General features: G+C 39.6%; 1 long non-coding RNA gene across 1 annotated transcript in view; it reads right to left on the bottom strand.

The window, feature by feature from the left end:
- The window catches only part of LOC110199957 (uncharacterized), a 36667-nt gene extending 12197 nt beyond the window's left edge, over positions 1-24470 (bottom strand). The window contains exons 1-3 of the long non-coding RNA XR_013485723.1: positions 24284-24470; positions 23453-23671; positions 3949-4049 (exon numbers count right to left, since the gene is read on the bottom strand). This is a non-coding gene — a long non-coding RNA (uncharacterized LOC110199957). The remainder of the gene's footprint in view (positions 1-3948; positions 4050-23452; positions 23672-24283) is intronic.
- Between the last annotated feature and the right edge of the window lie 972 nt (positions 24471-25442).

Raw genomic sequence — 25442 nt, forward strand, 5'->3', positions numbered from 1 at the left:
AAGCATTAATGCAGTTTTAAGCTTTAATAGCTTAAAGACTTTTGGGACACCCTGAATACAAAGAGATACACAATAATTGTTGGGGAAAGAGAGAGTAAAAGCTGGGGAAATCAGGAAAGATGTCAAAAGAGGTCATGCTTGATCTCAGCCTTGAAGAGAAAAAAAAACCAAAACACTATTGTACAAGAAGAAAATAAAGATGATTTATTTATTCATTGTAATTATTTTTTTCTTCTAGAGACAGCATTCACTTTGGGAAAATAAGGGCTATATTTTTCTTTGTTGTGTATCATACCTGTTGCCAGCAACAGATAGTGCACCAAACAGGAAGGCTCAAAATAAATGTGAGAGGTGGGCCAGGCGGAGCAGTAAAGACTGACTCAGTTTATTCATCTGAGGGTACAGGGTATATAGAAAAAATCTAGCCTAACTTCAAAGAGTCCTTCCCGTGAGATACTCCCCCAAACATCTGCTGAGGATGTGACAACATACATTTCCTCATTATCAGGGTTCCTAGATTGGGTTGTATTTTCCAAGTCTTTCCCAGGTGCCTTGGCACCACCTGCATAGAGGAGTGAATGTGTAAATCTAAGGTTCGAAGAGTGAGAAGAAATGTCTCAGGAACCTCCCTTGCAGGGGGAGATTTGGAGAGCCCTGCTTCCTAAATGACTGAGCCCTGTAGGTTAAGCCTGGGCAAGAGTCAAACTCTGTCCTGGATCTTAAACCCAGATTGGACTCTTAGAGCTGGCCCTCAACACATATCTAGCACAGTATACATGTTTAATATGTATTATGCAGCTAAATTCTTCCTTCTTACACATGTTCCTTAATAATAACCAGAAGCAATGCACTGAATGGATATTGCTTACCCACCTCAGGAGTTAACATGCCACTCTGAGCTCCTAACTTAGTTATAGGATCCATAGGATCCTTGGAGATCACCTAATTCAACCCCTAATTTTATGGATGAAGACACTGAGGTCCAAAGAGGGCAAACGATTTGCCCAAAGTCATAGAGTTAATGGGCTGCTAGGTGGCGCAGTGGATAGAGTACTAGGCCAGAGGTTAGAAAGACTCATGTTCCTGAGTTCAAATTTGACCTCAGACACTTACTAGCTGTGTGACCTGGGACAAGTTACTTAATCCTGTTTGCTGGAGAAGGGAATGGAAAACTACTCCAGTATCTTTACCAAGAAAACCTCAGATGGGATCACAGGAAGACAGACATGACTGAAGCAAGACTGAATGATAGCAAAGCCTAGATTCCAGCTCAGCACTCAATGCCAAATTTAACATTCTTTCTACTACAGCTTACCGCTTCATCCCAGATAGGGATAAAATAATGAAATTAACACCTTGCACAGGTATAGTGCTTTAAAGTTTGAAATAAGGCCTATTAATAATAATGTAATTGTCATGGGAAAAAACACCCTGACACAATAGAGAAGAATTTGCATGAGCATTAAAATCAAACTAAAGCCAAATTAAATCAGGCAAGTTACTTTAGAACACCTAATTTGAACCCTAGAATGTTAGTGACATTGCAGCTAAATCTCAGCTCAAAATTTTTTTCAAAGGCTGGCAACGTCTATGCTACAAAGAACAACCTCTTTCTGAACTCCTTTTAACATTTACAGTGACCAGGAGATTAATTTTTCTCTAATTATAAATTAATGAATTACATGGAGTTAGTTTTGAAGTACAATGATTTAATTTCTGATTTTGGGTTATCAGGGAAAAAAGGCCTGTCAAATATCCATAATTGCAGTTTGGGGACATGTTCCCCACTGATGACATGAAATGAAAATTACACATAATTGAAAGCAAAGATGCTTTCTGCTTTAAATCGGTCTAGGTGTGAAGTGGATTGTTTCTATTTAAAAAACCAAAGTAACCTTAATGTTAAAGAGGAGAAGTTTGCCAGTTTTCATTTTCATTTTTAAATTAATATAACTAACTCGTCACCTTCACACCAACTCTAAGATGAGTCATCACAGGACCCTGGACACTGTCTGATCAACTGGCTTTTTCTCTATCCTATAGCCAGAAGATCCCTATTTCCTGTCCCCGTTATCTTAGTGATTCAAAATTTCTGTCTGTTGAGGTGAAAATAATTTCTCCTGCTGCTTAACTAGATACGATCATCCCTGTGTACCTCAACCTTACCTTTCCACAGGCCATATGGTCTTCAGCTTCTAGAACCTCAGGTCAATTTCTCTTTCTTTCCTTTTTTTTAAAAAAATGTTTTATTTGCATACTTTGGGCTACAATGTATCTTACAAGTGGAGAAACAAGGGGCAGGTAGGTGGCGCAGTGGATAGAGTACTGGCCCTGGAGTCAGGAGAACCTGAGTTCGAATCTGGCCTCAGACACATAACACTTGCTAGCTGTGTGACCTTGGGCAAGTCACTTAACCCCAACTGCTTCACCAAAAAAAACGAAAGAAAAGAAAAGGGGAAACAGAGGTCCAGATATTTTAAGCAATTTGTTCACAAAAGTAATATGTAGCAGATTCAGGGTTTGAATCCAGGTCCTATGCCTCTAAACCAATGCTTCCCCCCCCATCACACCATGTTTCCTTAAGTCTGATGCTTTCTATTTTAAATCATCTTTATTTCTGGATATATCTTCCTCCCTGCCCCATGCTATTGAGTCTTCTCTTTAGTCAATTAATAAGCATTTATTAACTGCTTACTATGTGCCAAGCACTGTTCTAAATACTGGAGATGCAAATTAACAAGTGAAAACAGTTCCTGCCCTCAATGAGCTTAAGCTTTAATGAAGAAGATAGGATGTACACGTATAGGTGTAACAGTCCTTTTCTCAGAGGGCCTAAATTGCAAAAGACCCTGAAAGTTATATTTCTTCATGCTCTGGAAGAGAAGAAGCTAGCATGAGAACAGGACTAGAGGGCACCATTTTTTAAACTAAAAGAGAGTTTTAAGGAGAGAAAAGAGAGGACAAGAGGAGAGAAGGGAGCTAGCAAGGCTTCCTAGACTCACATAGCAGCAGCAGCAGCATGGCCATGGTAGTAGTATGCATTTCTTTTCTAAACCTATCTCTCTTCCAAATTTTCCTGTTTTTATTGAGGATACTAGCATTTTTCTAGTCACTCATTTTCAGGACCTTGTAGCAATCCTCATATCTTTGCACTCCCTTAACCTCCATATTCAATCAACTATCAAGTCTTTATGATTCTATCCCCACAGTATCTCTTGCCTCAGTCCCCTTCTTTCCACTGAAATGGCTACTCTCATAATTCAGGCCCCCATCACCTGTTGCCTCATCTATTGTATGCCTCATCTATTATAATACCCTCCTAATTGACCTTTCTGTTTCCAGTTTCTCCCCTCTAGAATCCATTCTCAACATAGCTGACAGACTAATCTGCCTAAAGTATTTGTTAAGAAATTTTCAATGACTCCCTGCTCCTTCTAGGATGAAATGTAAATTTCTCCACCTGCCATGTAAAGCCCTCCACAGATTGGCTCCCAACTGCTTTTCCATTATTATTAGCCTTCACACACTCTATGTTTCAGTAAATTTGACCTATTTGTTGTTACCCAGACTTAACACTCTATTTTCGATTTTCATTTCCTTTTGTTATTTTTTAATTTAATTTTTTAATCAAACAAAATCTATTCCTGTCACTCCCAAAACAACAATAAACAAACAAATCACTTGTAACAAATATTCATAGGAAAGCGCAACAAATTCCTGCATTGGCCATATCCAAAAAATACATCTCAGGCTATACCCTAAGTCTGTCACATGCCTGTCAGGAGATGGGAAGCATGTCTCCATGTCCTTGAACTGGCTGTACCCTATGCCTAAAATGTAATCTCTCTTTATTAACTTTGAGGCTCAATTCAGGTACCACCTCCTATGAGAATCCTTTTTTGATCCCCTTAGCTGCTCCTTACTTGTTTCCAGTTATCTTTTACTTACCTCTCTGTATACATGCTGTAGAGGACCTTTGACTCTCAACAGGATGTAAGGTGCTTGTTGGCCAGAGTCTTATTTTGTATGGGTCTTTTTATCTCCAGAACCTAGAAGAGTGTATTGAACATAGTTAGCCCTTTAAAAAAAGTTTGCTGAATCATGAAATTGTTTGTGGTCTGCAGAGAAACTTACTAAATAAATACAATTAATATTTTATATTAATCACATGGCATCAAAACTGCTGCCAAAGTGTGGCAAATTGGGATGATCTCCCTGGCCCTGTACTTTGCCCACCACTCCCCTTGATCAGTTGTTTTAAGGCTTTCTGGGGCACAGATCAAACCAGATCCAAACAACTGGAGAAGCATTAATTGCTCATGGGCAAGGCAAGCCAATATAACTAAAATGACAACACTATCTAAATTAATGTACTTATTCAGTGCCATACCAATCAAACTACCAAAGAATTATTTTATAGAGCTAGGAAAAATAATAAAATTCACCTGGAGGACCAAAAGGTTGCCAATGAAAAAAACAAAAACAAACCAAGGACAGAAGCCTAAGCAGTACCTTATTTCAAATTACACTACAAAGTAGTAATTATCAAAATAATCTGGTAGTAGATAAGAAATAGAATGGTTAATCAATGGAGTATATGAGACATACAATACACAGAAGTAAGTGACCACAGTAACGTAGTGTTTGATAAACCCAATAATCTAAGCTATTGGGGCAAGAACTCAGTGATTGTGCAAAGACTGTTGGGAAAACTGGAAAGCAGTCTAGCAGAAACTAGGTATAGACATCTCACGCTATATACCAAGATAACCTCAAAATGAGTATATGATAGACATAAAGGATGATATCATAAGCAAATTGAAGGGGCATAGAAAAAATACTTTGTCAGAACTATGGATAAGGGAAGAATTTATGACCGAATAAAAGAGAGAGAGAGAGAGAGAGAGAGAGAGAGAGAGAGAGAGAGAGAGAGAGAGAGAGAGAGTGAGAGAGAGAGAGAGAGAGAGAGAGGATCACTGGAGGTAAAATTAGATAATTTTGATTACATTAAGTCAAAAAAGATTTGCACAAACAAAACCAATGCAGTCAAAATTAGAAGAAAAGCAAGAAATGGGGGGGGATTTTATAAGTTTCTCAGATAAAGATCTCATTTCTTAAATTTATAGGGAACTGAGCCAACTTTATAAAAAGAAGAGTCATTACCCAATTGATAAATGGACAAAGTTTATGAACACATATTTTTTCAGAAAAAGAAATCATAGCAATTGATAATACAAAAAAAGAATGCTTTAAATCATGAATACTTAAAGAAAGGCAAATTAAAACAACCCTAAGGTACCACCTCATACCAATCATATTGGCTAAGATGACACAGAAGGAAAGTGACAATGCTGAAAGGGATATGGAAAAGCAGGGACACTAATGCATGTTTGGTGAAGTTGTGAACTGGTCTAACCATTCTGAAGAACAATTTGGAACAATGTCTAAAGGGCTATACAGCTGTACATACCCTTTGACCAAGCAAATATATAATTTTCTGCATTCTCCACTGTTTCTCTTGATTGTACATCACACTGCACTTAAGAAAGCATTGGCAGTGTCAGAGACTCCATTCAGGAGTATTGACAAGTACTAAAAAGCCATTGTCATAAATTTGATCTGTAACATGGACCTGTGGCTTGGAAGCCCAAGATAGCATCCTATCTTCGAGGTCTTTCTTCAAGCAGGCAGGGGGCTATCTCTAGTCTTCCTGATCTACACCTTGCCACTGGACCCAGATGGCTCCGGAGGAGAAAGTGAGGTTGGTGACTTTGCACAGCCCTCCCTCACTTAAATCCAATTCATTTGCAAGTCATGGAATCATCTTCCTCATCTCATGGTCCTCTTCAAGAATGAAGGACAAACAATAACTACTATTACTAGCCCTGTACCCCAAAGAGATCAAAGAGAAAGGAAAAGGACCCTCATTTACAAAAATATTTATTGCGGCTCTTTTTTGTGATGGCAAAGAATTGGAAACTGAGGGGTTGCCCATCAACTGAAGAATGGCTGAACAAGTTGTGGTATATGATTGTGATAGAATACTGTTGTGCTATAAGAAATGATGAAGGGGATGATTTCAGAAAAACCTGGGAAGTCTTATACAAACTGATGCAAAGAGAAGTAAGCAGAACTAGAAGAACATTATATAAGAGCAATAATGTAGTACTCTTCAACTGTAAAAAACTTAGCTACTCTGATCAAGATAGTAATCCATGACAATTCCAAAGAGTTCATCATGATGAAAAATGCTGTCTCCTTCCAGAGAGAGAACTGATGAATTCTGAATACAGACTGAAGCATATTTCACTTTATATTTTTGCATTTTTTTCTTTTGTAACATAGCTAATGTGGAAATAGTTTTTGCATGACTTAGTATGTATAATTATTATTTTCCTTGCTTACTCAATAGGTGGGGGAGAAGTTGGAGGGAGGATTATAACTGTAAATAAAATTTTTTGAAAAGACTTTCTGTGACTCCTTGGAACTAATAATTAGGTTTTTTTCTTCATAATTTGTATTTAAAACACACATACATACAGACTCTATTGTGTCATATTGAAAAATGTTTCTGAAGGGTTTGTTTAAATATTACAACATTAAAAAAAATGGAAAACAAGCTTTGTGATTCTATTTACTTTAAAATACCTCTTTACTATTTTAATGTATTTTTGTCTTGTACATAGTAGAGGCCTAATAAATGTTTACTAATTTGATCTGAATTTTAAAATTAATCATAAGTATATCACTGGAGACAAAGAAATGGGAAATGTTTGCTGGTACTTTTGTTCCGTTTTCCTCCTAGTCTGTGTTCTTGTGAGAGTTCCTATCCTGATCATAATGCCAGCTCACCAGCTCTCCCAGGTCAAATATCCCTACCCTCTTCCCAGCACCTACCAGCCATATGCTGCCCTAGAAAGCAAACTAATATAAAACTAGAGGGCCTGGGTTCAAATTCTAGATCTGCTTCTTTTTGATCGTAGCTCAGTCACTTGACCTCTGGGGCACAACTTTCTCATTTATAAAATGAGAGAGTTACTACACAAACAAATCTGATCTAGTAAGAATTAGAAGGCATACAGATAATTGGGGGGGGAATCTTTGCAGCAAGTTTCTCTGATAAAGGTCTCATTTCTAAGATCTAAATTTATAAAACTAAGAGCCATTTCCCAATAAATCAAAGAATATGAATAGGCAGATTTCAAAGGAAGAAATCCAACCTATCAACAATTATATGAAAAATACTAGTAATGATTAGAGAAATGCACATTAAAGCAACTTTGACGTTCCACCTCACACCCATCAGACTGTCAAAAATGACAAAAGAGGAAAATGACAGATGTTGGAAGGGCTTTGGAAAAGAAGACCCTAGTGTGCTGCTGGTAGAGCTGTGAATCGGTCCAGCCATTCTGGAAAGTAATTTAGAGCTATGCCCAGCATGTTACCAGAATGTGCATGGTCTTTGACGCAGCTGTTCTGCTACTATCAGGGCTAAACCTGGAGGTAGACTGGTGGTGCATTGGATAGAACAGCAGGTCTGGAGTCAACAAGACCTGAGTTCAAATGTGGCCCCAGACACTTCCTAGCTGTGACCTTGGGCAAGCCACTTAACCTCTACCTGCCTCAATTTCCTTAATTGCAAAAGAGGGATGACAATAGCACCTGCTTCCCAGGGTTGGTATAAAGATCAAATGAGATATTTGTGAAGTGCTTAGCACAGGCCCTACCTAGTACATAGTAGGCACTTTTTAAATGCTTACTTCCTTTCTTATACCCCAGAGAGATCAAAGAAAGAGAAAAAGGTTCCATATATGCAAAAATGTTTGTAGCAACATTTTTCATGATAGCCCAAACTTGGAAACTAAGGGCATGTTCTCCTAGTGGGGAATGATTAAACCAGTTGTGGTATGTGAGTGCAACGGAATAATACTATGCCACAAGAAATGATGAAATCAACAGTTTCTGAGGTAACTGGGAAGGTTTTTACAAACTAATGCAGAACAAAGAGAGCAGAACTAGAACAATTTATGTAAATATAACATTCTAGAGATATAACACTTTGAAAGACTTTGGAAGTCTGATCAATTCATGGTCAACCAGGAGCCAAAAAGAATGAAGTTCATGAAATATGGGCACTCAGTTCCTGAAAGAGAGAATGAATTTAAAATGCAGAAAAAGACACGGGTTTTCAGACATAGCTATGTGGTAGTTTGTTTTGCTGGACTGTACGTCTATGTATTGAGGGCTCTGGGGTTTGTTTTTTTCCTTTTCTTTTAAAAATTGGCTCAGTGAGGGGGCAGGTTGGGGAGGGAGGAGAAGATGAAAAAAAAAACTTGTTAATTGTGTAACACTGACCACTGTGGCCCTCACTGCCTCTGGAAGACCAGGTAGGTCACATTTTCACTCCATCCTCAGAGTTCTTCTGGAATTCTTAAAGGGAATTAGGCAGCATTTAGGCTGTCTACAAAAAGCGTCAGTTTCCCAAATATAGGGGAGATTCCCCCCCCATTCCACTTAGCCCCTAAGAGTCAAATTAGTTTTAACAAAGAAATATTTATGCCAAAAGGGCAGTGACTCAGGAGGTCAGCTAATGTAAGTAGTAGCTCCATTAAACTGTGTTAAAAAAAAAAAAAGATGTGTGTGTGTGTGTGTGTGTATGCCATCAATTATAATTCCCACCACCAATACCCCAGACTGGCCCTCTTGCCTTTAACTCACTTTGCTCAGGTTGCTTTTGATGTTTCTCTTTCCCTTCAGTAGATAGTATTCAATTTAATCTGATCTCACAGATATTAGGGAATAGAGGATGAGCCATAGTGTAATTGGCCAGGCAGTCTCAGCCTCTGGGGATAATAATCCTTCCTAGCACCTAAGGAGAAAAGTAAATAGGAATTTTCTAGGTTGTAAATGGCTTGATCACCTTTGAAACTGTGAGTTCAATTCACACGGCAGCTCAGCTAGACTTTGTCAACATCAGTGCTCTAGGTTATTTTTACCCATGAGGCTTGTGTTAACATTTAAGGAGAAGAAATGGTCCATTAGTCAAAAGCAAGCATAGCTCTCCAACAAAGCATCAACGCCTCTAAATTAGTGTCTTCTGAGTAGTTTTAAGTTAGATCACAGGAAAAGTCAACATCATATTGTCATCATCATCAGCACCACCATCGTCATCACCAGCATTTCTATAGTGCTTGAAGGTGTGCAAAGAACTCATATGACTTTACAACAACGCTGTGAGGTTGGTGCTACTATTATCCCCATTTTACAGATGAGGAAACTGAGGCAAACAGAGTTAAGTCACTTATCCAGTTTTACAAAGCTGGTAAGTGTCTGAAGCCAGATCTGAACTCAGGTCTTCCTGACTACAAGCCTTTCATTCTTCTGCTTTGGTGGATGCTCAGAATTTACTATTGATGTAATGATGTTGGGGCAACCTCCCCAGTGACCTGTTTTCTCTATTATCCCAGGTTCTAAATGTTCAACTTGACTCATTTTCCCCCTATTCACTGGAAAATTTCCTCAATTTACATTCATCTATTAATCAATCACCTCAGCAAAACAATTTAAGAGGACTGGCTAAGCCCAACTGCTATGAGTGTGTATGGTGTGCTCAGCTATTTACAATTCCCACACAAGCTTCAGAGTATGTGTTGTTGTTGTTGTTTAGTAGCTTGACTGACTTTCCATGACCCCATTTTGGTGTTTTTGTGGCAAAGACACTGGAGTGGTTTGCCCTTTCCTTCTCTAGCTTATTATACAAATGAGGAAACTGAGGCAAACAGGGTTAAATGACTTGCCCAGGGTAACACTGCTACTAAGTGTCTGAACCTGGATTTGAACTCATGTCTTCCTGACTTCAGGCCCGATGGACCATTTACCTGGCCCAAGAGGATGTGTAGTTATGACTATTTTCTATCTACTGACTGCATAGTGAAGTCTATTGATTTTTGATTGGCTACTGAGCTGACCTGGGCTTGTATTCAAAAGACACTAACCGGTCAAGGTTCATTCTCTTTGCTATGTAGCTGGTTCCAGTAGGGAAGATATACTATAAGCCTCTGGATGGGAAGAAGCCACAGGCCACTCCCCACCCCCTCTGCTCTGGCCAGAAAATAGGCATTACCTCTTTGAGGTGGTTCTTTCCTGCTATTAGGTGAAGGAGTATCAGGCTAGGCTGTGACCTTGTCAACTTTAAAAAGTCAGGAAGGGCAGCTGACAGACGTCTGGGAGTCTCTGCTAGATTTTGTGGATAGCCTAACCCAATAAGTGTCAAAGTCCCAAGAGACCTGCTTGACCGAGCAAAAAGTGGATCAAAGGCAGCCAAGATCACGCAAAGGTAACTCATCTATTGGCCATCACATTTGGAAGTGAACTTGGTGGGGCGAATGCTTTATAGCAACTGCTTTAAGGCTAAGCCCACCATCTTCAGGGACCAAGGTAGTTTAATGGAGAAAGTGCCCTCGAGTGTCCCCTCCTGGATCATTGCCTTGTCATGGTAGAGGGGCTTGTGTAGCTTAATGAAACTATGAGCTATGCCATGCAGGGTTTCCCAAGATGGACAGGTCATAGTGGAGAGTTCTGACGAAAGGTGATCTGGTATTTTTTGCCAAGAAAACTCCATGCAAATCTGGATAGCATACTCAAAAACAGAGACATCACCTTGCCAACAAAGGTCCATATAGTCAAAGCTATGGTTTTTCCAATAGTAATGTATGGCTGTGAGAGTTGGGCCCTGAGGAAAACTGAGCACCACAGGATCAATGCTTTTGAGTTATTGGTGCTGGAGAAGACTTTTGAGATTCCCTTGTACAGCAAGGAGATTAGATCAGTCAATACTTAAATTAATTCAGACTACTCATTGGAAGGACAAACAGTGAGGCTGAAGCTTTAATACTTTGGCTATGGGAGAAGACAGAATTCATTGGAAAAGACCCCAGTGTTGGGAAAAATTGAAGACAAAAGGAGAAGGGAATGACAAAGAATGATATGGATAATAGTGTTATGGAAGCAACCAACATGAGCTTGGACAGACTTCGGGAGATGGTGTAGGATAGAAGGGCCTGGTGTGCTATGGCACATGAGATCACAAAAAGTTGGACACAACTGAATGACTGAACAACAAAGCCCACAAGTATTGAGGGAAATACTTTGTAACATCTGCTTTTGGTTTATTTCCCCAATAAATATAATTTTGTAAAAGTTAATTGATGTTAATTGTTATATGATACTAGAGGGAGCAGGATGTCACAGTCAATAGAATGCTGGCCCTGGAATCGGGAAGATGAGCTCCATTCTGCCTCAGACACTTACTAGCTCTGTGACCCTGAGAAAATCACTTAACCTCTCAGTGCCTCAGTTTCCTCATCTGTAAAATGAGGATGATAATCGCATCTACCCCCAGGGTTGTTGTGAGGATAAAATGAGACAATATTTGTGAAGCATTTTGCAAGCTTTAAGGTTTTCTATAAATGCTATTAGAGTTCTATTAGAGTTCTATTCACTGTAGATATCAATAACACAAGGGAAATACTAGCTGTAACTGGAATTAGTTTTGGGAGAATACAGCAGAATAGGGGATCAAGTTGATAACATTTATTATGGTGAACTATGTTTACATAAAGTAGATTAGCAAGGATGAAGGAATTCAGTTAAAAATAAGAATAAATATGAGTTAGAGTTTCCAAGGCCAACAAGAAAGAATCAATATTTCCTGGGGGAAAATTATAACTGAATTTCATTCTTAGAAATGAAAGGATTGTTTTTGGAAATTGATGCTCAGCATAAGTGATTGGCCTTTTCAGATGGTTCATTCCTCAGAGAGGATAGAGTGATAAATTACATTCAGTTATCTTCCACCAGTCTTCCTCTTGGGTTCTCTAAATTTATACTGCCCAGTTCAAGCTCTGTGCAAGGGTGACTTGCCCAAGACGGGCGAGAAGACTGGTCTGACTGCTCTTTACTCTAGGAATTTAGGAATTAGGGGAGTAAATGGAGGCCATCTCTGGTACCATCTGTATAGGGAAGGGACCAGGTTCTAGATGCAGCTTTGAAGGGAGGATAAGGAAAAGGTTCCTAGGCTAAGGAAAGAGTAGAGAGGGACTGAACTGGAGGAGGCTGTTGGGAGGATTGTTGTTGGGGTATGGGGTGGGAATGGTCCCACCAGACCCAGGAGACACAAATGGAGCAGTGTGGGGAGGTTTGAAACAAAGGGCATGACAGCAGGGCAATTCTGATCCCCCAGAACTGCTCCTTTAGATCCTCAAAAAGCCTTCCACCTACTGGTTGATGCCTGAAGTTGCAATGTCACAGTCTTATCCCTATAGGTTAATGTTTTGATCTTGAAGACAGTAACATTTAAGTTGTTATTTATTTATATACCTTAATGTGAATGAAAAAAATTGAAAGTCCATTTTTATAGGGGTATAGGGACATATTGGGCAGCTAGGTGGTGCTGTAAAAAGAACTCAGGGCCTGAAGTCAGGAAGACATGAGTTCAAATCCAACCTCAGACACTTAGTAGCAGTTCGACCCTGGGCAAGTTACTTAACCCTGTTTGCCTCAGTTTCCTCACTATAAAATGAACTGGAGAAGGAAATGACGAATCATTCCAGTATCTTTGTCAAGAAACTGCCACCACCTCCCTCCCCTCCCTCCCCCAAAATATAAGCAGTTGCAAAGAGTAGGGCACAATTGAAATGACTGAACAAGGGGAAGAAGCATGTGGACATCGGGACCTAAGGTGTGCGTAAGAGGGGAGGTGGGGTTGGCATTACAGAAGAAAAGAAAAGAGCTCAGAGGGTGTTGCGGGATACTTGATGACAAAGTTCACAACTTTGCTTCAGATCTGACCTTGTGTATTTCAGTATGCTCTTAAAATGGTCACAGAATGATATTTAGGGATGAAAAGGACTTTCCAGTTCATCTAGTCCAAATCTCTTAAGTTTATGGTTGTGGAAAACTGAGTCTCAGAGTGGTTAAGTGACTTGTTTGAAGTTACATGCTAAGTGTCAGAGCCAAGATTTTAACTTGGGCCCTGTGACTCCAAATCTACTATGCTCTGACTCCACTATACCACATCGCTTTCTACAATTCATACTACCGTAGAATAAAAAGCAGGGCAGCTAGGTGGTGCAATGGATAGAGTGCTGGGTCTAGAGTCAGGAAGATGCTTACTAGTTGTGTGACCCTGGGCAAGTCATTTAACCCTGTTTGCCTCAGTTTCCTCATCTATAAAATGAGCTGGAGGAGGAAATGGCAAACCACTCTAGTAACTTTGCCAAGAAAACTTCAAACTGGGTCATGAAACATGGGACATGACTGAAACAACTGAACAACAACAGAATAAAAACAAAACAAAACAACAACCTCAATAAAAACCCAAGATTACACTACTCAACTATATTTAACTTAGGACTCACTTCAACCCCTTGTATTTTTAAATTTGTCCTACTAGTTATTTGCTTTTGTCCTCATTGACTCTCAGTTTGTTCAATTTCTCAATCTCACTTTGAATTCTGTTCCCCTTTTTCATTGTATCAGAAACTTTGCCCAGCTGTCACCTGCAACTTCATAAGTATGTTCTGAATTCCTTCACTACAACCCTTGATAAAATAGTACTATGAATAAGAATGTTCTTCCCCTGACCTTTATGTGATGTATCACCTCACTTGTATCACCTCTCTTCTTCCCCCAACCCCAGCAAACCAGATAACACCAGGCTATCAATCATAGTCCTTCACTCATAATTCTAGAATTAATCACATACCTGCCTAACAGTGGTCAAAGTCAAAGCTCTGGGTCTACCTCTCTAGCTTGTTAGTGAGAACAAACTTAAGTATGTGCCATTTACTATAACCAATGAGGAGCTCTGAAGAACAGGAAAGAATTGTAAGACAGGAAGAGAAGAAGACTGGCTGTTCATATACCAAGAACAAGAGGTGACAGGTGGGCAGCCACTGGTACTCTAGCAATTTCAGAAGAAAGAAAGGAAAGCCTCTGGCATATTGAATGGACCCCACATGATGAACTTATGGAAGGACCTGGACAAATGACCTACAGGGTGGTCAGATAAGGGAAGGTTGCAATCTGCATCATTGGAGGGAACTAAATTAATGATATTACAGATCTGTTTCAGGGTGGAGAAGTTTGGGTTCTATTTGTATCTGAATAGATTTATCTAAGTATATATGTATATATATATATATATATATATATATATATATATATGTATATATATATATATGCACACACACACACACATATATATATACACACACACACACGCACATATATATATATATTATATATATATATTATATATATATATTATATATATATATACATATATGTATATCTTTCTGTATAGGTTTCCAACTCCTTCCCTGAGTATGTCCCCCACCCCCATAAGTTGCTAAATGAGTTCTCAGAGAAGTAGGAATGAAGCAAGGGAACATGCTTAAGAAATTGATGTTTTGAAATTGGGGAATAAGGGAATAAGTAGGAAAAGAAAACACCAGCGACAGACATAGTGACAGATTGAGATGGGGGAAAAATGAGAAAGGATGGCTTACAGATGTTTATGAGTCTCCAGTGGCTAAATTGATTGGCACCACTCCAACCTATTTATAGTTCCAGAGATTCCAGGAATTGTTTGAGGGGTGCTTGAAGAAGTCAGCAGCCTCTTCAGTGGGTGACTTTTAATGCCCACCAACCAAATGACCCTATTGTAACTAAAATGCATCCTTGGTAGGGATATCTTCAGAGAGTGTCTTCCTACCCTTCTTGGAGCAGCATCTTTGTAGCAGTCCTAGGTGAGAGGTGGCAGATCTGAAATGGCCCAGGTATGGTGCAATGGCTACCTTGTACAGTGAGACCCATGCCTGTGTGTGTGAGCAGTCCTCATGTTTCCAAAGTTAAACAGAGAGTAGCTATTAATATCAGATGATGATTGATGACTACAGTGAATGCTGGTGACAGCAGAAAGTGAAGAGTAAAGAATAAGACTTATCAAAGGTTAAAAATTGATCTCTCATGTCCTTTGCTCCACAAGTAGAGGTCAGTTATCTTTCTGCCTAGCCGTACTCCAGTGGAGTGTGGCAGGAATATTTTCTTGGGCTACATTTGTGATATCAGTAATGAATGTCTGTGTCTCTGAATGCACTGGGCATCTTGTCTTTCTCTCTGTTACCTGGTGCCTCTCTAAATAAGAGAGTCTCCCATGTTGGTGTTATAGATCTCTCTGTCATTTATGCTGCCCTGATTCCATTTATCTTCCATGCAGTGAAAATGTTTGCTCACCTAATCAACGTATTCATATGAAGTTACTTATTTATGCCAGGAAATGAAGTGGAGACAGACAAATTTATTATATACAACAATGTAAAACACTAATAATGATGTTTCTTTTAATATGGCCCTTCCTTTGATTTCATTGTTGGAAATAGATGAGCTATAGCTAGCTAACTAGGATGAGTTTATCTTTGTAATCACTACATTTTATGTTTTGTATTTTAATTGCAGTCTTTCCTTCTCTCAATTCAATTCAACATGCATTCATTAAGCATGTGCAAGGCATAAAGACAAACTCAAAAAATGCTACACCTCTCCCAACAACTTTCTTCATTCTAAATTGAATATATGCAGTATCTCTAAGTTAAACATAATGAGCAAGAAGGATGTAGGATCACAGACTTGGTTCTGGAAGGAACCTTAGAGGTCACCTAGACCAAATTTTCATTTTACATAGAAGGAAGGAAGACTCAGAGAGTTAAACGACTTGCTCAAGGTCACAAAGACAGTATTTATTCTACATGCTTCTAATTACAGATTTTGTTTTCTTTCTTATCTTGCTGATGTTCTTCATTTTCCTAGTCACTGAAAAAGAGAGAAAGAAAGAAATAAAAAAAGGAACCAAAGAGAGAGGAAAAAAGAAATAAAGGAGAAAGGAAGAAGGAAAGAAAGAGAAAGAAGACAAAAGAAGGAAGAGGAAGAAAGAAAAAAGAAGGAACAATGAGAAAGAAAAAAGAAAAGGAAGGAAGAGAGAGAGAAGAGAGAAAAAGAAAGGAAAGAAGAGAAGAAAGAAGGAAGGAAGAAAGAAGAAAAGAAAGAAAGAAAAAGAAAGAAATTGGCTTTTTGTCCTCCCATTCACAAAAATTTTGCAGCAATAATATTTCAATATATCTTGACCTGAGTAACACAAAAGTAAGCTAAATTATTGATAATCACACTTGTTAAACAAAAGAGGCAGACAGAATAGGTAAGGACATTGGTTTGCCATACACATCTTGGAAGCGAACAAGTCCTGTGGTCTTAGAACCTACATTTTTTTGAGGCTGCTATATATTTACTAATGATATGAACTGTCCTAAACTCAACCAAATTTATATTTAGAAGATCAGAATCACAAAATGTTAGAGTTGGAAGGGCTCTCAAATCTCATCCACCTAATTTTTTCCACTCCATCCTCCCTGCAAGGTGCCTGACTGATACATTCCTATCTCTCTCCTTCTCAAGAAATTTCAAGGGCTCCCTACCGACTGTAGGACTATAGGATCAAATATAAAATACTTTGCTTGGCATTTAACATCCTTCACTGTCTGACTCCAATTTATCTCCTCCTCTTGGTACTACTCACTCTCTTCAAGTTTCAGTTCAAGTATCTTCTCCTATAGGGGGCTTTTTCTTCATTTCCCCAGATTATTAGTTCTTTCCTGTCTCCAAATCACTCTTTATTTGCTTTGTGCATACTTCATATATACTTATATATTTATGTAACACAGACACTGGCCAATGGGGGCAGAGTCTTCGGAGCATGCCCGGTGGTCTCTGTGGGATATATACCCACGAGGAGGTGTGATGAGTTGGCTTCTGAAGACTCATGATGGTGCCCAATGGAAGGAGTCTGTCTCCAACTCAGAGCATGCATAAGGTTTGGATAACTGTCTTTTGTCAATTTACTTGTCCTCAGAAAGCCTTTTGATTGGCTACAGAGAATAGAACTGAGTGTGCATAAAAAAGACCCCAATATAATTCAGCCTCTCTTTCTAGCAGCTTTTTGAGTGAGTGGAGGAGAAATGCTGTAAGCCTCCAAGGCAAGGTGAGGGACTCCCTCACCTGGTTGCCCTGTGGCTTTTTCCCTTCTGTGTCTGTAGTGGTTATTCTTCTGTAATCCTGATCAAAATTATATTGGAGTACTAACTATTGGCTAGATGATATTGGGAAGATGTTAACGGATTGATCCATATTGAGAGGAATATACAATGTGAGGGCTCATGAATGATAGTGTTAACCTCACAATCCCTTAGGGTGACTACTTAGGCTCCTAAAGGGAAGAATAAGATCTAAGCTCTGAGGACTAACCTGACAGTGTGAGTGTGGGTTGACAGAGCAAACTCCAGCTATTATATGTGGTACATATAACAGGGAGATTGGTCATTGGGAGCCCAGTCCTTGGAGTATGGCCAGTGGCCAGTCTTCTTGTTCCATACACATGGTGTCTTCCCTCAGTAGAATGTGAACCTAAGAATGTAATCTGGAGGTCAAAGATTGTTCTATTTTTTGTCTTGGTATTCCTAGCACCTAACGCATAGTAGGAGCTAAGTCAATTTGAGTTGAATTTAATTGAACTCCCACCTTCTCCTCACCCTTTTTATATGTTGTCTCCCCCCCACCCCGCCATTAGATTATAAGCTCTTTGCAGGCAAGGACTGTCTTATACCTTTCTTTGTATCCCCAGTGCCTGGCACACAGTAGGTGCTACATAAATGTTTATTGATTCTGACTCATTTTAGAAATGGGAAAATTCCCAGGAGATCCATTAAAATTGACCTAACTCACTCAATCCAAACCCAGCAATTGCTCTGTTCTAAGAAATGTCCCAAGTATTAAAAATAAATGCTGATTGAATAAAGGAAGCCCAAGAGGGGCATCACACCACTGCACCATGACATCCTTAGCAGTCTGGATCTTGACACCTGTTTGTGACTATAATCAAGCCACATTGTGGACCCTGACCCACCTTTCTTCCCTGTTGGTCTCAGAGAGCTTCATGACAAACACTTTGACTGGGGATAGTCCGCCAAAAGATGCTGCTCCTGCCTGGCTGGCTGGCTTTGATCCCACTTTCAAAGCTATCACTTATTCATTCCCCAGGCAAAGTTTTCATGTGCTGGACAGAAATGTCAGAGCATATGTTAGGGTAATTCTGGATGTTTACACAATGTCCTCATGCTCACAGGTCTTTTCCCCTTCACCCTGTAGATCTGCCCTTTGCTCCACCCATTGTCCCAGGAAGTCACAGGTGAAATCTCTAATTTTCTGCTTTATAAAGCAAGATTGGGTTTGGATGGGGGTTAGAGAGATGGAGAGAGGTTGTGGGGAGTAAGGGCTTGGAGGGTTTGTTTCCTGACCTGCACCTTGCCTCTTGTATATAACATGTACAAGAATACAACAGCCTGACTCACTAGGAGTTGATAATTAGTGAGTTGAATTTTGCCATTATTGGTCTAACATCATGTAGAAGCCTTTAATACTAAATTGCAATGAAGGAGATCTAATATCATTAAGCTGTTAATTCACAGCTATCACAAACTTTGTAAACAATGCCATAATCGTGGATAGAGCACCTGGCACACAGCCAGGAAGACCTGAATTCAAAAGTCAAGACCAGCCTCAAACACTTACTAACTGTGTGACCCTGGGCAAATCGCTGAACCTGTTTGTCTCAGTTTTCCCCTTTCTATAAAATGGAGATTCTAATAGCACCTACCTCCCAGGGTTGTTGTGAAGATCAGATGAAATAATAATTGTAAAGCACTTGACACAGTGACTAATGCACACTAAGTGCTATATAAATGTTAGTTCCATATTGTTTTATGTGTGCAAAGATTTTGTAAATCTAGAGCAGAAATTTTCATTGAAGGTTGTGTAACCCAATACTTTGTTCACCATGTGGAATTTAGGATTATTTTCAGTGACTAATGTGTGAGACTATCATTGGTTTCTTAACTAATGTCCTAATTAATTTTTTTTAATCAAATCTTCACATAAGAACTAAAATGTATAGTTAAAAATGATCTTCATAGTCTTGGAGCTGCCCATGGTACTTTCTCGAAGGGACTTTGCGTTTTTATTTTTCATTGAAGGCAGAAAATTATTAACAAAATTAATTAAGAGGAAGAATGATCTCTGGATCACTAACACGAATGATATATTTCACTCCTCTTTGGTAAAATAAGAAACAAGGAATTTCCTTGGCATAGTTTCCAAATTAAAGAAAATTACTATTTTTCGGGTGTCAAGAGTATTACTATGTATGTGTAACCTCGCTTTCATCCAAGCCTGAGGCACTTTTAGCATTTCTGAATATAATGAATAATATAATTTTCTCTGTTGGCAGAGAAAATAATGAGCAGCCCCTTTGTACCTGTGTAAGGGACTTACTGAGTTAGTTCCAAAAACTTTAGAGACAGAAATGTGGACAGAGGATACTCTAGGGGAGGTGGTGGAGGAAGAATTTGGAATAGAGGACATGCATGGGAAGGTGGGTCCATCATATCTCTAAACTTACTTGAAATTCTAAAGATTGCTAAAAATGGACCTCCTATAGGTGGGAATTTTTTCTCTTTCCTGGTTTGAACTGAGATTCTCTCATTTGCAGATAAAGAGCTGATTGACTCTTGCATATTATTTGATATATTTTTAAAAATTAATCAATTTGTTTTTAGTTTTTAACATTCACTTCTATAAGATTTTGAGTTCCAAATTTTCTTCCCATCTCTCCTCTCCCCCCAAATACAGTGTGTATTCTAAATACCCCTTCCCCCAATCCACCCTCCCTTCTATTACTCCCCCCCCTTCTCTTAGCCCTTTCCCCTTCTATTTTCCTATAGGGCAGGATAAATTTCTATACCTCATTGCCTGTATTTCTTATTTCTCAGTTGTATGTTAAAACAATTTTTAACATTCATTTTTAAAACTTTGAGTTCCAAATTCTTTCCATTCCTCCAACCCCACCCACCCTTACTGAGAAGGCAAGCAATTTGATTTAGGCTATACAGGTGTAGTCATGCAAAACACTTTCATAATAGTCATGTTGTGATAGACTAACTATATTTCCCTCCATCCTATCTTGCCTCCCCTTTATTCTATTCTCTCCTTTACCCGGTCCTTCCTTAAAAGTGTTTGATTCTGATTACCCCCCTGCCCCAATCTGCCCTCCCTTCTATTATCCCCTTCTCTTATCCCCTTCTTCCCTATTTTCCTGTAGGATAAGATAGATTTCCATACCCAGTTGAGTGTATATGTTATTCCCTCCTTAAACCCAGTCTATTAGAGTAAGATTCACTCATTCTCTCTTACTTTCCCCTTCTTCCCTCCACTATAAAGGATTCTTCTTGCTTCTTTTATGTGAGATAATTTACCCCAAGTCTACCCCATTCTACTCCCTTTGTCCTCCCATTACAATTCTCTCTCACCCTTTAATTTTACTTTTTAGATATCATCCCCTCATGTTCAACTCATCCTGTGTCCTCTGTCAATATCTATATCTATCTATCTATCTATCTATCTATCTATCTATCTATCTATCTGTCTGTCTGTCTGTCTATCTTCCCTCCGACTACCTTAATACTGAGAAAGGTCTCATGAGTTACAAATATCATCTTTCCACATAGGAATGTAAACAGTTCCACTTTAATAAGTCCCTTATGATTTTTCTTTTCTGTTTACTTTTTCATGCTTCTCTTGAGTCTGGTATTTGAAAATCAAATTTCCTATTTAGCTACAGTCTTTTCATCAAGAGTGCTTGAAAGTCCTCTATTTCATTGAATATCCATTTTTTCCTTGAAGAATTATGCTCAGTTTTGCTGGGTAGGCAATTTTTGGTTTTTTGAATATCATATTCCAGAATATTATATTCTAAGCCCTCTGATCCCTCAGTGTAGAAGCTGCTAAATCTTGTGTTATCCTGATTGTGTTTTCATAATACTTGAGTTATTTCTTTTTGGCTGCTTGCAATATTTCCTCCTTACCTGGGGACTCTGGAATTTGGCCATAACTCCTGGGAGTTTTCCTTTTGGGATCTCTTTCAGGAGGGTTTAGTAGGTTCTTTCAATTTCTATTTTACCCTCTGATTCTAGAATGTCAGGGCAGTTTTCCTTCATAATTTCTTGAAACATGATGTCTAGGCTTTTTTGTTGATCATATAGATCAATGATTTTAAAATTATTTCTCTTGGATCTATTTTCCAGGTCAGTTGTTTTTCCAATGAGAAATTTCACTATTTTTTTTCATTCTTTTGGTTTTGTTTTATAATTTCTTGATTTCTCATGAAGTCATTAGCTTCCATTCTAATTTTTAAGGAATTCTTTTCTTTAGTGAGCTTTTGGATCACCTTTTCCATTTGGCTAATTCTGCTTTTTAAGGCATTCTTCTCCTCATTGGCTCTTTGGACTTCTTTTGTCATTTGGGTTAGTCTATTTTTTAAGGTGTTATTTTCCTCAGTATTTTCTGAGTCTCCTTTAGCAATCTGTTAACTCATTTTTTATCATTTTCTTGCATCGCTCTCATTTCTCTTCCCAATTTTTCCTCTACTTCTCTTACTTGCTTTTCAAATTCCTTGTAAAGCTCTTCCATGGCCTGAGCCCAATTCACATTTTTCTTGGAGGTTTTGGATGTAGGAGCTTTGACTTTGTTGTCTTCTTCTGTTTGTATGTTTTGATCTTCTTTGTCACCATAGTAAGATTCTATAGTCTGAGATTTTTCTGCTGTTTACTCATGTTCCTAGCTAATTACTTGACCTTTGTTAAGGTCTTTGTTAAGGTAGGCCTTTGCTTTAAGCATGGAGGGTATTCTGCTCCAAGCTTCAGGGGTTTTGTGTATCTGTTTTCAGAGATACTTTTAGGGGTCTATAAATTTTTAGTTCTTCCAAGGTGGTATGATCAAAGGAGAGATATTTGACTCCTTTCCTAGCCTGTGCTCTGGTCTATAAGTGACCACAAGCACTCTTTTCTGTGAGGAGGATTTCCTCTTTACTGCTGCCAAAGTTCTGCCACTTCAGCACTCCTCTTCACCCTTGTACCACCACCCAGGACAGTGACCCAGACCCAAGCACAGGCAAAGGAGGAGAATCCTGCCTCAGCACCAGCAAAGAGATCATTGCAATCCCCTTCTGATCAGCCGCTCAATTCCCCCTCTGTCTGTGGGCCAAGAGCTCCAGAAGCAGCCACTGCCGCTGTGGCCATCATCCCGAGACTATGCTAGGGTCAGGACTGTATCACGCTGCTCTCTCACCCAGGTCCTCCAAACCTTTCCCACTGACCTTTAAATTGTCTTTGGCATTTGTGGGTTGAGAAGTTTTGAAACTGCCACAGCTGCCCGCAATTCAGTCCCCTGAGACCTGCTCTGGGTTTGCTGCAGCCCTGGCTTTGCTTGCATGACCCACACTGGACTTCACTCCTCTCCCAGACTGGCACAACAGACCTTTCCAATCAACCATCCAGGTTGTCTTGGGCTGGAAATTTGTTTCACTCTGTCTTTTTGTGGGTTCTGCTGCTCTAGAATTTGTTTAGAGTCATTTTTTACAGGTATTTGGAGGGGTTTAGGAGAGAGCTCAAGACAGTCACTGCTTTTACTTTGCCATCTTGGCTCCACCCCTCACTTAGTATATATTAATCTAGGCAACTTCTTTGATTTCTATTTGCTGTTTGCTTGGATGAATAGGTTTGCTTCCTATTTGCTGTTGTGGACTTTCATGTAACCAGTGTTTGGTAGGAAGGTACTAAGCTGGCAAATATAAACTGAAGGCTACCTTTCCACTTTTTTTTTTTTTGGTGAGGCAATTGGGGTTAAGTGACTTGCCCAGGGTCACACAACTAGTAAGTGCTATATGTCGGAGGCCAGATTTGAATTCAGGTCCTCCTGACTCCAGGGCCAGTGCTTTATCCACTGCCCCACCTACCTGCCCCTACCCTTAAGAACAACCAGGGAAGTGGTTTTCCTTCTGAACCCCAACTTGTATTCCTAGATTAGAGATATTTGAAGGGTGGCAGATAGATATGTTCCAGCTCAGTATCCCTCTTGGAGACTGGAATAGAGACTACCCAACTAATATGCTTGCTGTGGAGGCGTGGCTTTCCTTGGTTCTCATCCTTTCCCTAAAAGCAGATCAGACCTCAGGTTATATCTATCCATGGGAGTAGAAAATATATTCACTTAGATAAATCTATACATTTAGATAAGTTGCATGCACATGTATCTTACATATGGAGAAAATATATATTACATATATGTTTACAGGATATAGCTCTGTGTGTATGTATGTATGCATGTTTGTGTGTGTGTATGTGTGTGAGTGTGGTTGCATTTGTGTGAGCACATGCTTGAGAGATAGCATATGGACTACTGGAATTCGAATCAAGAAAACTGGAATTTGAATTTTTTCCAAGTTACTTACTCATTGTGTGATCTTGGGCAATAATTTACTCTGTTTCCTCATCTGTAAAATGGGGATAGTAAGGCAGCTAGGTGGCACAGTGGATAGATTGCTGGGCGTGGCGTCAGGAAGTTGCTGTTCAGTTGATTCAGTCTTGTCCAACTCTTCATGACCCTGTGGACCATGCTGTCCACGAGTTTTTCTTGGCAAAGATGCTGGAGTGGATTGCCATTTCCTTCTCTAATGGATTAAGGCAAACAGGTTATTTTGTAAAGCATCCTGTAAGTCTTATGTGAACCGTGATAATTTTGAATACTAGAATCCTAAACCAGGTCAGAAGACCTGAGCTCAGACCTCATTTCAGCACTTCCTAGCTATGTGACCACTGACAAATCACTCTCTGAACCCAATTCTCATTTGATGTATGAGGCTGATTAGGGAACTTCCTGATATATTTACTAGTGTACCTCCCAAGGTCTTCTGCTCTGGCTCCTCGGGGATGGACCCAGATGTTGGCTTCTTACTGAAAGATAAGTACCTCATTCTGTCATTGCTTCTTGGTCACCATGGCTGTGTGTTGTGTGGAAGGTGCCTGGTAGCTGAGCCAAGAGGAGTTGTCTCTTCAGTAGGCTATAAGAGCTATAGAGAAAGACTAGTGTCTTCTCTAAACTATGTCACTTGGGAATCGGACAGTTCTCTTTGGACTTCCAGGAAGGAGGGAAGGAGATTTCTCTTCCCTCCATCCCCAGAAGCCATGGCTGATACAAATACACAGCAGCAAAAGCCTGGGCACATATGAAATAGCAGAACAAGAAGATTTGAAATAAAAAAATTTCCCACAAATATACTCACCATTAGGGAGCACCCATGAGAGAGTATGGAGGATTGACAAAGGAAGAATCCGTATGAAGGAACAAGTCACATTGCTGTTGCCACAGGGTGATGTCTTCTGGTGACGTTATCGCAGTGGTCTCAGGAAACCTGCCCATTGATGACTATGCCATCTCTTTAGGAAACATCCCTCTGTTAGGCTCACTGGACTTCCTCCTAACCAGGAACAGGAGTCTCTGCTGAACAAGCTCTTTGATAGTTATGGGGATTTCCAACTTTCTCTACTTTCAGTTAGTTGGGATATAATAGCTAGAGCCATTCCAGATAAGGGCAGACTGAAAGTCCTTTAGTCTTAAAGGCAAAACACCATTAAGAAAAGCCTGGCAGAGTACCCCCAGGCTATGATTAGATCTCTCCTTTGCAACTCCTAAATCTGGGACAGAGATTAAAGTTATAGATAACTTTACCCATTAATTAGCCATCTTCACTTATCCCCAACGGCTGTTTGGTTTAGTTGCAAATAAAATGATTGTGTAGTCATGTTTCAGGTGTGTCCCATTTTTTGTGACCCCTTTTTTTTGTGGGAGGAGGCTTTTGGCAAAGATACTGGAATGGTTTGCCATTTCCTTCTCCAGCTCATTTTACAGATGAGGAAAGGAAGACAGAGTTAAGTGACTTCAGCAGGGTCACACAGTAGTAAGTGTCTGAGGCCAGATTTGAAATCAGGAAGATGTCTTCCTGACTCCAGTCCTGGCACTCTGTCCACTGCACCACACAGCTGCCCACAAATGAATTTAAGACAGATCAAAAGGTAAACCAGGGAGTCAAGGTCAATGGTCTTTCCCTTCCTAGCCCACATTCATGTCTTTGTTATGCAGGTCTGTCCGCAGTAAAGTCAGATTGTTTTGGCCCATAAAAACCTCCCTAGATATAAAATAGAGAAAAATACTTGCATCACCATTCCCACAGACTTATTCTGAAGAAGGAGGTTTATAGAATATAAAGCCTATGCCCCTCTCCTGCTATCTTCATGCCATGCCCCCTGCCTCTAACCTAGCTCCACAGCTTCTCCTGAAGGCCCTTTGTACTGAGTGGGGAGAATTCTCCATACCCAACCAAACCCAGACCCTCCCATGCCAGTGCTCCCCAGACATCTTAATGCTATGCTGCCTTCATGCTG

The sequence above is a fragment of the Phascolarctos cinereus genome, unplaced genomic scaffold (genome assembly GCF_003287225.1).
Source record: "Phascolarctos cinereus isolate Bilbo 61053 unplaced genomic scaffold, phaCin_HiC Scaffold_4;HRSCAF=312, whole genome shotgun sequence".
NCBI lineage: Eukaryota > Metazoa > Chordata > Mammalia > Diprotodontia > Phascolarctidae > Phascolarctos > Phascolarctos cinereus.